At 42.8% G+C, this 9,384-nt stretch overlaps 1 pseudogene; it reads right to left on the minus strand.

Annotated features, from left to right (window-relative positions):
* Positions 1-208: 208 nt before the first annotated feature.
* On the minus strand, positions 209-8,969 carry LOC120854118 (annotated as a pseudogene).
* Between the last annotated feature and the right edge of the window lie 415 nt (positions 8,970-9,384).

A 9,384-nucleotide genomic window follows, 5' to 3' on the forward strand; every position in this document is an offset into this window, starting at 1 on the left:
TTATTTTTTATTTTTTTCCACTTTGGCTACAGGGCTTTTATTCAGTCAAAATGAGTGTGACAAAACCCTAGATGGGGCAGGTGGCCCCCATATCCCCTCCCACAGATCCAAGCTTCTTAGGGGGAGGGGGTTCCAGGAGGAAGGGGGTGTGGAGACGACACTGCAGGGACCAAGGGGCACTGCCTGGGCGGTTTGAGGTGCCTGGGTCTCAGGCCCAGCATTGGGGAGAAGGGACGATGCCCTTCCCCAAGTCCACAGGTACAAGACTGCAGCCTTTCACGAAAATGCCACCGAGAGTACCTTCTTCAGCAAATTCACTAAAGTTTGGGGCAGGCGTTCCTAGAGGGTTGGGAGTCAAGGATTTTATGATCTAATCTATACTTAAGGAATATGCATTTTTTTCTTAACAAAAGTTTTGTTTCTTCTATTTAAAAATATGTTTGAGTGTAACCAAAAATACATATTTGTTTCCATTTAGTTTTTCCTCATCTTTAAGTCTTTCAAAAAACAACACAAAAGAGAAACAAGAAGTCACAAGAACATAAATCCTTAAACACACCTTGTAGAAAAATAGTTACCAGCCATAACTGCTGATAGTGGTTGCTCCACTGCCCAAGGGGTGAGTCAAGCTGGCAGTGTCCCAGGGAACAGACAGCTGGCCCCCCCTCCCACACACACACACCCACACGCACACACCCACACGCACACAACCGGCACACACAGTACATTTCAGGGGCCAGTCTGCTCCAGTAGCTCTGAGGGCAAGACAGGGGTAGGCGGGCTGTGGGGTGATGGCCCACCCTCCCAAGGCCCAGGTTCAGAGAAGGTCCTGGGGGTCCCAGTAAAGGATGAGTTGGCTGAGAGGGTCAAAATGGGAGTGGACGGGCAGATGAGATGGAGCCCTGGTAGCATGCTGAGAAATTTCTAGTCTAGAGCAACAATTTATACTTTCAGGAACAAATTTTCCTCTTATTTTTAGAGAGGAGCCAGGAAGGAAGGTCCAGTGATACAACACAGGCCGACCAAGAACCAGTGAACCTCAAGGTAGACGTTTTCTTTAACACCTGGAAACTGGGACATGTTTTTTTACTTTTTTTAATTCTGGACTACAATGTGAGGAAAGAAGGGGTGCCCCTAAAGGGGCTTGAAGCAGGGGTGCATTCAGGGTTCTGTGCAGCAGGGGGCTGAGGCCATGGCCCTGCTCCCCCAAGGACATACATTCTAGCTGAGGTAAGCACTGGAAACCAAAACAGCAAAACTTCATCCTGAGAAAATAAAGTCGTGGAGAGTGACAGTGTCAGGCACCCAGCCACAGCAGGGGCATTATTTTTGTCTAATTCACCTTCCTCTCTCTCTCTCTCTCTCTGTTTTTTTTTTTTTAATGTTTGTTCTTTTTTTTAAAGGAAAACATTAGTTCAGTTCCAAGTCATGTGAGTACAAGCAGAGGTGAAGGGGGGCCTTGGCCCAAGGTGGGGGGGGGCTCCTGCAGGGGACCTTGGAGGGGTTTCTTGCTGAGGCTACTTTAGGTCTTGACAATCAGAAGGTCAGTCAGGACAGAAACGCAGAGAAACCCCTAGGTGAATTCCACATAAAAGGAGAAATCTTGCCTTTGACCTGAGAATGCAGGGTTGCTCCCTCCAGAACCTGCCAGACACTGGCTACTGTCCTGAGGGAGCTTGTTGGGCAGCCAGTCCTCCACTCAGGAGGCCAGGGCCTATGTCCCCTAGAGTGACAGGGAAGCGGGGGCCTTGGCTCTGATGTCATCTCCTCCGGAAGGTGGAACCCCTGAAGCAGCAGCATGGAGAGCTGGGTCTCCTCACACAGGGGCAGGGCCTTGGGGAACAGCTGTTCCAGTTCCTTCGTGTCCACACGTGTCCTGCCTTGGCCCAGCTGGCCCCTCTCTCCCTGTCCCACCCCATTCAGTGCTGGGACACCAGGGTTCCTTTGGCTCCAGGGGCCCTAAGTCGGGGAGAGGTGGTTTTCCACACCCTTACTAAGGAGGACCCTGCCGCTTTGGCCAAATAAGAGGAAGAGGACACAAAAGATGATGCAGGTGACCTCAATGTGGATGCCGATGACGATGCCCATGGTGGATGTCTAGTTGGTGGCCTCCTCTTTCCGACAGTCACATAGTGGGCTCAGGGATGCCCTTTTAGATGCTCCCCTCAAAGACACAAAGCAGACTGTGGCATTGCCATCCCCATGCTGGCTGTAGGCAAGCAGCTTCACACGGTACACTGCAGCGGGGTCAAGCTGGCTTAGGTTATAAGAGAAGAGAAGACAGTTCCAGGCAGCAGGATGGGGCCCATGAAGGGCGCCTTGCTTGCTGGGTGGTAAAAACACCTTGAAGCCACCCTCTTGCTAGGCCAGTGGGTTCCAGGGCTCCCACAGCAGCTACAGGGTGGAGCTCCCCAGGACCCTCACTGACATTTGAGGAGGGAGTCACAGTTTGCATAGAGTGCTGGCCAGGGTGGGGGTGAAGGCTGAACTGCACCCACCCCCCTCCCACCCCAAGGTGTGCAGACTTTGATGTAGAAACTGTAGGCAGTGGAAGGCTCCAGGTGGCTCACCAGGTGCTAGAAGGTGTTCTTGCTGATGACTTCCTGATGCTCCAGCTCTGGGGAGTCGGCAGCCTTCCTGATGTATAGACCCACAATCTCCTTGGTCTTCACCAGGGGCCTGCAGCCCCTCAACCCACAGCAGAGTCAGTTTGAGAAGCTGACACTGTTCTAAGAGAAGCTGACACTGTTCTCAGCCACACACTGGTAAATGGCCTCATCTTCCAGGCGATTCCAGAAATGGTCAGGGCCTCTGGGCTCCAGCACCTGTCCATTCTTCAACCACATCACATGACGGGGCGGCTAACCCTGGGCTTGGCAGGTGAACATGGCTGTAGTCCCAGCCAGCCTGGAGATGGACTGAGGGTGCTGGACAAACTCTGCTGGGGCTTGCACCACCAGCCGGCTCTGGGCCCTTCTCCTAACCCAGGTGCCAGGCCTTTTGGCAGCGTAGACATAAAGATGCCTGAGCACTGGACAGTCACCTCTGAGATGATGAAGTTCCCCATGCCTGGCACCTGGGTGCCCTCTACCTCGATGTGGTGTTCATGCAGGGGACTCCAGGACACAATGGGCACGGTAACACACTCAAGCATGGCAGTCTGGTGCACAGTCAGGGTGAGGTTCTCAGGCCCCACGAGGACTGTAGGCTCCTTGTGGCCCCAGAGCCCAAGCCTGTCACGGTGAAGACTCCGCTGTCCTTGGATCGAAGGCCGGTTATCTGAAGCACCCTCTTGGGCTGCAGTGTGTACCTCTCCTCGTCCATGTCACTGAGGACCTTGTTCTTCTCCCAAGTGATGAGGGGTTTGGGGAGCACATGGATTTGTCACTGGAAGTGGAACACATTGCCCTCCTCACTCCCAGTGGCCTAGGGATACACTTGGAAGTCCGACATGGTTGCAGCCTGGATTCAAGCCTTCTGACTGACCACCAGCCCAAAGCGGTTCTTAGCCACCTAAGTATAGTCCCCCTCATCTGAAGGGCTGCCTCCTCTATCCAGCAGGAAGTGGCAGATCATCAAGGACCTATTGTCCAGCACAATAGGGGAGTGGGGACTGTCCAGCAGCTCCACCTCGTTCTTCTTCCAGGTGATTAGCACTGGAGGAGTCCCCTCCACCTCGCAGCCCAGCATTAAAAACGGGCTGCCTGGGGACTGCAACATCACTGCTTGGCTCCACAGCAAATGCCATTTCAACAGAGTGGTCAAGACCTTCACTCACTGCAGGCAAGAGCTGCAACATCAGCAGCGGCAGCAGGAGCCGGGACGGCAGCTCCGGGGCGCGGTGCACGGAGCAACAGTGGGGCTCACGGTCTGCTAGACTCCGCGACGCCCAGCTCTGGGGTCTCTGGCAGGCTCACAGTGTTCCGTGGGGCCAGTGCCAAGGCTGAGCCCGAGGGACTGGGGGATGGGGCCCAGTGCTTGCCTCAGAGCACTGAGGGTGCAGGGGGAGCACTGCCCCTTGAGCCGTCTTGCGCCCCGGTGATCAGAATGTATTTTGAAGAAAGAAATCTCAAGTATTGATAATTGAGTCCACCAAAACCCCAAGATATAAAATCAACACCCTAAAATTAATTGCATTTCTATATACTAGCAATAAACTTGCAGAATCCAAAAATAAAAATGCAATACCATTTACAACTCAAAAGCAAAAAAAAAAAAAAAACCAGAGGTTTAAATCTAACAAAACACATGCAGGTAAACTAAAAACTATAAAATATGAATGAAGGAAACAAAAAACTATCTGAAAGATGAAATACATTACGCCTTAAAAAGAACCTAAATAAATGGTGAGACATACCATGGATTGAAGAGATTCAACAAAGTTAAGATGTCAATTCTTTGAAGATTATTATACAAGTTTATCCTATGAAAAATGTGAGCAAACTTGTTTTTTTTAATATAAATTTATTTATTTTAATTGGAGGTTAATTACAGTTTATTCTAAAATTTCTATGGAAAGTCAAAGGAACTACAATAGCCAGTATTCTGGTAAAGTGGATTAACAGAGTTATTCAAGATTTATTACATAGCTTCAGTAGTCAGGACGGGACTCGGGATAGATAGACAGATCTATTGTGCAGAACAGAGAGTTCAGAAACAGTTCCATACATTTACAACCAACTTATTTTTGACAAAGGTGAAAAACACTTTAACAAATTGTGCTGGAGCAATGTATATTCATACTAAAGAATTATACTTCAGCTTAAACTTCAAAACTTATACAAAAAATTAGTGTGGAATGAATGATAGATTTAAGTGTAAAATTATAAAAGTATAAAACTTAAAAGATAACATAGAGAAATATTCTGGACTCAGGGCTTGTTGAAGAGTTCCTAGACTAGACATAGAATCCACAATCTGTTAATGAAAAAATAGACATCTGATTTTATCAAAATTAAAAACTTAATCCATTTAAGGTTTAGAACTTGGTGAAGAGTTCATTGATATGACACCAAAACCAAAATTAATCTATTAATTAAGAAATAGAATCTAACTTTATCAAAATTACAAACCTAATCCAACTGGAAATGGGAAAAGCCATGAAGGGACATTTTATTGAAGAGAATTTTTAGATGGTAAATAAGCACAAGAAAAGATGTTTAACATCACTAGCCATTCAGTTCAGTTCAGTCACTCAGTCGGGTCTGACCCTTTGCGACCCCATGAATCACAGCACACCAGGCCTCCCTGTCCATCACCAACTCCCGGAGTTCACTCAGACTCATGTCCATTGAGTCAGTGATGCCATCCAGCCATCTCATCCTCTGTCGTCCCCTTCTCCTGCACCCAATACCTCCCAGCATCAGAGTCTTTTCAATGAGTCAACTCTTTGCATGAGGTGGCCAAAGAGAATGGCAATTTTATACCACAATGGAATATCACCACACACTTCATGGAGCAGCTAAAATTAGCAACAGTGACTAAGTATCAAATGCTGGCAAGGATACAGAGAAACTGGATCTCTTATACATTGCTGATGGAAATGTGAAGTAGTACTACCATTCTGGAAAATAGTCTGACCTTCCCTTAAAAGATAGGTTAAACTTACACTTAACAAATGACCCAGCAATTATTTGGGCTTCCCTTGTGGCTCAGATGGGAAAGAATCTGCCTGCAATGTGGGATACCTTGGTTCAATCTCTGGGTTGGGAAGATCCCTGGAGAAGAGAATGGCTACCCATTCCAGTATTCTGGTCAAGAGAATTCCATGGACAGTGGTGCCTGGCAGGCTACAGTCCATGAGGTCGCAAAGAGTCGGTCATGACTGAGCAACATTCACTCAGACTCACTGGGCAATTATCTCAGCAAAATGAAATCTTATGTCCACATAAAAACCTACACATGGTTATTCATAGAAGGCCTATTTGGAGTGGTCAAAACTGGAAACAACTCATAAATTAATGGTTAAACATCTGTGATACTCTGGAATTTCACTTAGAAATAAAATTGATTGAATTACCAACTTGAAAGGATCTCAAGGGCATTGTGTTGAATGAAAAAGGTCAATTTCAAAATGGCCACACACTACTTAAGTATATTTATATAGCATTCTCTAAAAAAAATATTATAGAGCTGACAAAGGTATTAGTGATTGCCAAGATTTATGAAATGTTGGGGGAAAGGTGTGTATATAAGGATAAAAAGGTAACATGAGAGAGTCACAGATGTAGAAAACAATCCTATGGTTACCAAACTGGGGAAAGGGAGTCGGAATGAATTAGGAGATTGGGATTGACATATACATACTGCTATATATAAAATGGATAACTAATAAGGGCCTGCTGTATAGCACAGGGAACTATACTCAATACTCTGTGATAGCCTAAATGAGAAAAGAATCTAGAAAAGAGTAGATATACATATAACTGATTCACTTTGCTGTACACCTGAAACTAACATAGTATTAAAAATAAATGACCCAATCAAAAAATGGGCCAAAGAACTAAATAGACATTTCTCCAAAAAAAGACATACGGATGGCTAACAAATACATGAAAAGATGCTCAACATCACTCATTATCAGAGAAATGCAAATCAAAACCACAATGAGGTACCATTTCACATCAGTCAGAATGGCTGTAATCCAAAAGTCCACAAGCAATAAATGCTAGAGAGGGTGTGGAGAAAAGGGAACCCTCTTACACTGTTGGTGGGAATGTAAACTAGTATAGCCACTATGGAGAACAGTGTGGAGATTCCTTAAAAAACTACAAATAGATAGAATTGCCTTATGACCCAGCAGTCCCACTGCTGGGAATACACACTGAGGAAACCAGAATTGAAAGAGAAACATGTACCCCAATGTTCATCGCAGCACTGTTTATAATAGCCAGGACATGGAAGCAACCTAGATGTCCATCAGCAGATGAATGGATAAGAAAGCTGTGGTACATATACACAATGGAGTATTACTCAGCCATTAAAAAGAATATATTTGAAACAGTTCTAATGAGATGGATGAAACTGGAGCCAATTATACAGAGTGAAGTAAGCCAGAAAGAAAAACACCAATACAGTATACTAACACGTATATATGGAATTTAGAAAGATGGTAATGATAACCCTATATGCGAGACAGCAATAGAGACACAGATATAAAGAACAGACTTTTGGACTCCGCGGGAGAGGGAGAGGGTGGGATTATTTGGGAAAATGGCATTGAAACATGTATACTATCATGTAAGAAACGAATCGCTAGTCTAGGTTTGATACAGAATACAGGATGCTTGGGGCTGGTGCACTGGAATGACCCAGAGAGATGGTATGGGGACGGTGGTGGGAGGGGGGTTCAGGGTTGGGAACTCATGTATACCTGTGGTGGATTCATGTCAGTGTATGGCAAAACGACTACAGTATTGTAAAGTAAAAGAATAAAATTTAAATTAAAATCAAAATAATAATAATAATAATAAATCAACTGTACTCTAATAAAAATTAGTAAAAAAGATAAAGAGGAAAAATTTGTGGTAATGGAATGGTTCTGAATCTTGATATAGTGTGGTGGTGATTACATGAACTTATGCATGTATTAAAAAGACAATGACAAACCCTTGGATTTGATATTGTACTCTAATTATACAAGATGTAACACTTGGGGAAACTTGGATGAAGGGTATGGCACACGTCCCTGTATTATATTTGCAACTTTCTACAAGGCTGTTATTATTTCAAAATAATAATGCATATTGATATATATTATATACATACATATTATATGCATGTGCATTATAAACATATAATTTTATAAATAATGCATATCATACAAAGCATGTTATATATAATTGATTTAATGTGCCCATATAAAGTATACTGATTTACCAATTGACATTGTGAAAAGAGAGGTTATTACATATTTTTTATTATCCAATCAGTATATATGAAGATTCTTCATGAATCCCACCCAATGTGAGGTGTGGTAATACATGCTGTCTACTTTCCTTACAAATGTTCTTACTGAAGGACCCTAGTTTACTCTTGAGCTTTTTCCTCTGCTCCTTTTTTATAAAAATAGGAGTTTTCAGGGGAACCTAATACATAGTTTGTGCCTCTCAAATGCTCTGCTTTCAGTATTGACTTCACTTGGTTCCCTTCTTGATGTGTGTTACTTTTCTTTATGAGATTAACTGTTCTCTTTGTTCACTGCCATATTCCCTGGATCTAAAACATATTAAGAAATCACAGTAAAATTGTCAGTGTCTGGATGTGTAAATATGCACTAAAGAAATTAAACAAATGTTTTTCATATGTGCCAACAAAGTATAAGATGGTCTATGTTGGGTCTCAGAAGGATATATATGCATCAAATGAAAACATGTGAATGGCTTCACCACCCCTTTTTTCTTTTTTAACACTTATCTTTAAAAATTTTTTATTGAAGTACAGTTGATTTACAATGTTGTGCATTTTTTTAAAATTAAGCTATCCTTTGATTGATTAATGAGACATTGTACCTTTGCTTGATTTCTGTAGTAAATATTTATAGGAAAACTCAAATTATTAATCAAACAGAAATATCTTTTAGGCATTTAAATAAACAAAAAGAACCATGGTGAGATAAATTTCTAAATCCAAAAGTTTTGGAAGAAACAGTAAGGATGAAACAAAAGGAATGTATATGTATTTTCATTTTATTTATTTATTTGGCTGTGCCAGGTCTTATTTGCAGCACATGGAACCTATTTTAGTTGCTGAATGTGGAATTTTAGTTCCCTGCCCAAGGACCGAACCTGGGGTCCTTAAATTGGGAGTGTGGATTCTTAGCCACTGGACCACCAGGGAAGTCCCAGGAATATATATTTTTAAAATAAAAGAATGTAGAGAAATGAAGAGGAAGAAGGATAAAAAAAAAAACAAAAAACTGAAATACAAGAGGCAGAATGATAGACAGGCTGTACAATGCTCACCCTCATCTTAGTCATCCATAATAACTCTTGCATAATGAAAAGCTTTTATGTAACAACATAAGCGATTCATCCCGCAGGACATGATTCAGTACAACAAAAATAAAATAAAGGTAATTAGTTCAATGATTTTTCAAGGAGAAACTGGCTGTTCTGCATTGTGCCATGTTGTGATATGCCTGTAGGAGGGACAATAAAATAGGGAAAGAAAAGATAAATGAAAAATGAACTTAATTAAAAATACATGTCATCTCCAGACAAACTGATTTAAATCATCCAAGTTGTAGAAAAACAATTTTAAACATGCAACAATTTATAGACTATTGTTTGTTAATCTGACCTAAGAAATCTAATGAAGATGACCTTTCCCATCAAAGGCCAAGGGAAACTTTGTTTTATAAAATGTTGCATAAAATTATCCACA

Source organism: Oryx dammah, unplaced genomic scaffold (genome assembly GCF_014754425.2).
Source record: "Oryx dammah isolate SB20612 unplaced genomic scaffold, SCBI_Odam_1.1 HiC_scaffold_27, whole genome shotgun sequence".
Taxonomy (NCBI): Eukaryota; Metazoa; Chordata; class Mammalia; order Artiodactyla; family Bovidae; genus Oryx; species Oryx dammah.